Source organism: Schistocerca nitens, chromosome 1, assembly GCF_023898315.1.
Source record: "Schistocerca nitens isolate TAMUIC-IGC-003100 chromosome 1, iqSchNite1.1, whole genome shotgun sequence".
In the NCBI taxonomy this organism is placed as follows: Eukaryota; Metazoa; Arthropoda; class Insecta; order Orthoptera; family Acrididae; genus Schistocerca; species Schistocerca nitens.
Genome location: NC_064614.1, coordinates 1,188,007,403 through 1,188,012,654, shown reverse-complemented (window position 1 = coordinate 1,188,012,654; position 5,252 = coordinate 1,188,007,403). Strand labels below are relative to the sequence as shown.

Sequence of the window (5,252 nt, the reverse complement as noted above, 5' to 3'; positions counted from 1 at the left end):
AATGGTTTTGGCTAAGATTTCTAAAACTCTAAAAATGCTTTAAATGTAGGATCGCCTTTTTTCAACCTATCTCTTAAGAGAGATCGAAGACAACTCACGACTGTGATAATGAAGTGCTCAGATATTTTAACGAAATCTTTTTGGTATTAGGGAGCGTCATTACGAAACACTAAAAACAACTAAAATACGGAAGTTTCGACCGATTTTGCACGGTCCTTTCCATGGCAACTAACACGGTTTTTACTTTCAACTGCGTCCTGCCCTTCAGCGAAACGTTACCGCTGTTTCTAACTCTTCTCTCCATGGCGGTTAGCTCAGAACGTGAATAAATACGGCCTGAAAATACAATCCAAGTGAAAAGACAGGGAACCAGTAATTCAAAATGTACACATTTCGTGTCCTTGTATATTTTTTTAATAACGTTTGGCGCTGGCCAGCTATTATGGAACTGGGCCAGCTACTTGGTGACAAAAAATGTCAAGGTGCGCCAGAAACCCGCTCTCATAGACAGCAAATTAGTGTGTCCGCCGCTGCTAACGGCTGGAGGGCGAATATAACATTTGGTTTGATACAGAGAGCTTTATTGAGACCCGAGCGGTTCTAGGCGCTACAGTCTGGGACCGCCCGACCGCTACGGTCGCAGGTTCGAGTCCTGCCTCGGGCATGGATGTGCGTGATGTTCTTAGGTTAGTTAGGTTTAAGTAGTTCTAAGTTCTAGGGTAATGATGACCTTAGAAGTTAAGTCCCATAGTGCTCAGAGCCATTTTATTGGGGCTGAAGAAACAGAGGCAGTGTTGTGCCTATTTAGCTAACTTCCTCGTGGATACTTAAAAGAAATTACATTTCCTTCCCCTTTCACCTTATGTTTGAACATTGTTACAGTTAAGGATTAAATTCATTGTCAGACAGGAATCAGAAAGTATAGCGTAGTATATAGAACTCTGAATTTCGAGAATGCGAAGTGAATTCAATCCACATACCGAATTAAAGATTGTTGATCTGATACTCCATCGAAACAAGGGTGGGTGGGGAAAAGAGGGGGGGGGGGGGGAGGGAAGTAATGTGAAATTTTCTGTGGGGTAAAAGCCATAAAGGTTCGATTACGGTTTATCCACGACAGTGAACTATTTTTTTAAAAAATGTTATTATAGTTTCACCAGATTGTAACAGTTATAAGATCATGAAAATCGTCAGCCATTTGGATAAGGCACACTCCTGATGTTTCTTCACATATACAAACCACTATGCTACTGTATACACTGATGAGTCAAAAGATAATGACCATCTACTTAATATCAGGTTAGTCCACATTGCGAGCGCCATACAGTAGCCATTCTGTATGGAATGGTTCAAAATGGCTCTGAGCACTATGGGACTTAACAGGTATGGTCATCAGTCCCCTAGAACTTAGAAATACTTAAACTTAACTAACCTAAGGACATCACACAACACCCAGTCATCACGAGGCAGAGAAAATCCCTGACTCCAAGGGGAATCGAAACTGGTGTATGGAATGGTTCTGACAAGTTCTTCGAAAGTTTGAAGAGATGTTTGACACCAGATGTCTATGCACAGGCCACGCAATTACCGCAAATTACGAACAGGTGGATTCTGGGCGCCGCAAAGTAGTGTCCCACGCGTGTTCAATCGGCTCCGGTTTTACTGTGACAAAATTGAATTAAATTCACAGAGCCATGTGTATTTAGTGACATACCAAATCTCGCGTTCATACAACCTTTAGTAAATTTTTTAATGCCCTTAATTATGTTACAAAGCCGGCCGGGGTGGCCGAGCGGTTCTAGGCGGTACAGTCTGGAGCCGCGCGACCGCTACGGTCGCAGGTTCGAATCCTGCCTCGGGCATGGATGTGTGTGACGTCCTTAGGTTAAATGAAATGATAATTAAATAGACACCCTAGCTGCAAGCAGGCGTTGATACACTTCATTGGGGACATGTTGAAAATGTGTGCCCCGACCGGGACTCGAACCCGGGATCTCCTGCTTACATGGCAGACGCTCTATCCATCTGAGCCACCGCGGGCACAGAGGATAGTGCGTCTGCAGGGACTTATCCCTTGCACGCTCCCCGTGAGATCCACATTCCCAACATGTCCACAACACTACATACGTAGTGCGCCTAATAGATGTTTGCCCATCATACTCATCCCCAATGAAGTGTATCAACGCCTGCTTGCAGCTAGAGTGTCTATTTAATTATCATTTCATTTCGAGCAAAGCTGCATGCTCATCGACGGTAACTGTTATTTCGGGAACACATACTACCGTCATATGTAGTTAAAAATATGGGTTCCCGGCCTTTGACCTTCTTGTGCGAACGCACACGCTATGCCCGAACTCGTACGGGACTTGGTAAATTAATCTGCCACGAGTAATGAGTATGATGGGCAAACATCTATTAGGCGCACTACGAATGTAGTGTTGTGGACATGTTGGGAATGTGGATCTCACGGGGAGCGTGCAAGGGATAAGTCCCTACAGACGCACTATCCTCTGTGCCCGCGGTGGCTCAGATGGATAGAGCGTCTGCCATGTAAGCAAGAGATCCCGGGTTCGGGTCCCGGTCGGGGCACACATTTTCAACATGTCCCCAATGAAGTACATCAACGCCTGTATGCAGCTAGGGTGTCTATTTAATTATCATTTCATTTCGAGCAAAGCTGCATGGTCATCGACGGTAACTGTTCTTTCGGGAACATATACTACCGTCATATATACTCCTTAGCTTAGTTAGGTTTAAGTAGTTCTAAATTCTGGCGGACTGCTGACCTCAGATGTTAAGTCCCATAGTGCTCAGAACCATCTGTACCTGTGGTGTCACCGCCAGACACCACACTTGCTAGGTGGTAGCCTTTAAATGGGCCGCGGTCCGGTAGTATACGTCGGACCCGCGTGTCGCCACTATCAGTGATTGCAGACCGAGCGCCGCCACACGGCAGGTCTAGAGACTTCCTAGCACTCGCCCAGTTGTACAGCCGACTTTGATAGCGTTGGTTCACTGGCAAATTACGCTCTCATTTGCCGAGACGATAGTTAGTGTGGTGTCACCGCCAGACACCACTCTTGCTAAGTGGTAGCTTTAAATCGGCCGCGGTCCATTAGTACATGTCGGACCCGCGTGTCGCCACTGTCAGTGATCGCAGACCGAGCGCCACCACACGGCAGGTCTCGAGGGACGGACTAGCACTCGCCCCAGTTGTACGGACGACGTAGCTAGCGATGCACACTGACGAAGCCTCGCTCATTTGCAGAGCCGATAGAATAGCCTTCAGCTAAGTCAATGGCTAAGACCTAGCAAGGCGCCATTAGCATTACATAGCTTGTATCTAAAGAGTCTCACTTGTATCGTCAAGAGCGATGTACCACAAGGATGGATTAAAGTTATGTATTCCAGGAGCTACGTACTTTTCTTTATAGCATTCATTACGTATCCTGTTTCAGACCTATCTACTAGCCTGCGTGAGTTAACTCGTGCCTTTCGGCTACTTCCGAGTGGTGTGGCTGTCTTGTTACGCCACAACAGTTGGCGACGGGAGTAAAAGCGGTCTTCTTCTTTATACTTGCTATGCTTACATTTGCTTGTGTCATGGCTTCGCCACAATCTCCAGATGTACTGTCCGAATTTTATCGCTTGCAGAATCAGCAGACGCAGGCGTTATTGGATGCCCTTGGACAGCTCGTCCAGGGTCAACGTGCAATGCAACACGATGCGGCAGCCGCCGCTTCACCGCTACCGCAGCCACAACATGCTGTTGCACCCCCGTTCCGGCCATTTGACCCGGCTGTGGAAAGCTGGACGGAGTGGTCACGCCAATTTGGATTCCATCTCGCCGCCTACAGAATTCAAGGCAACGAGCGGCAGCCTTTTTTATTGGCCTATGTAGGTGTGACCACCTACCGTGTGATAGTGAAATTGTTTCCCCGACGCGACGTAGCGACTCTGTCCTACGAAGAAATTTTGTCGGCGTTAGATGCCTATTTCAAAGAAACAGTAAATGTCGTTGCAAAAAGGTATACATTCTTTCGTACAAAACGTACGGCTGGTCAGACCAATAGGGAGTGGGTTGCAACATTGCAAGGCCTTACTAGGGATTGTGCTTTTGAGTGTGAATGTGGACTCCCTTATTCAGATACAATGGTACGTGATGCAATTGCACAGAACGTTTCTGATGTTCGTATACGGGAACAGATTTTGAAACTAGTTAATTCCTCCCTTCAACAAGTGATAGACATATTGGATAGGCAAGACACACTTGACTTTACTCAGGAATCATTTGCAACTTCGCCTGCCGTGTGTCACATTACCTGGCACGCCGGGCGCAATGCCCGGAACATTAAACAGCCCTCGCGCTCGTCCGCGCAGCTGCCGCCTAGCTCTCCACGTGTGCCGCGTAAGCGAGAAAATGCAGTGAAATCATGCCCACGAACTAGACATTCGCGTGACAATTGCCTGTCACGCCAAGCTATTTGCTTTTATTGTCATAAGAAAGGACATGTTCAAAGTGTTTGCCAGAAAAAGCTCCGATCAGACAATCACAACCATTCCAGGCCCTTTGCTTCACGCCGGAATCGAACCATGGACAATCAGGCTCGTGAACCTTCGCCCATGGACATTCATGTAGTTAATTCCACTCCGCCCAGTGCCACTTTCTCTAACAGTGACTGTGTTCATCCCACAAATAGTGTGCGTCGACGTCGCCGGAAATCTCGTCCGGTCGCAGGTGCTTCTGTACCGATATCAGATCAAATTGCACGAGAAAGTCGCTCTTGTCGTCAGCAGGACAATAAACTTTTTGTAGACTTGGACTTTGAAGGCAAAGCGATACCATTCCAGCTCGATACCGGAGCTGCAGTTTCGTTGATCAATCACGACACGTACAAACAACTGGGCAAACCTCCGTTGCGTGCCGCAAATGTTCAGCTCACTAGTTATTCAGGACAGCATATTCCTGTGTTAGGACAGTTCACTCTTCTTGCAACATACAAGGGACAAACAAAACTTGTGTCATTTTACGTTCTTCGTTATTCTACTGCAGTGAACTTGTTTGGTTTAGATTTATTTCAGTTGTTTAACTTGTCTATAGTCAATCAGGTCCTATAAGTGAATCAGACGGTGCCTTCAGCCAGTGTTTCTAGTCTATGTGAAGAATTTGCAGACATTTTTGCACCGGGCCTTGGTTGCGCTAAGAACTATAAAGCACATTTGGAACTGAAAGTAAACGTGCAACCGAAATT

The 5,252-nt window shown here is 46.6% G+C and overlaps 1 non-coding gene across 1 annotated transcript; it reads right to left on the bottom strand.

Annotated features, from left to right (window-relative positions):
* Positions 1-1,966: 1,966 nt before the first annotated feature.
* On the bottom strand, positions 1,967-2,041 carry Trnat-ugu (transfer RNA threonine (anticodon UGU)). Its single transcript has one exon. It is a non-coding gene; the product is annotated as a tRNA-Thr (tRNA).
* Between the last annotated feature and the right edge of the window lie 3,211 nt (positions 2,042-5,252).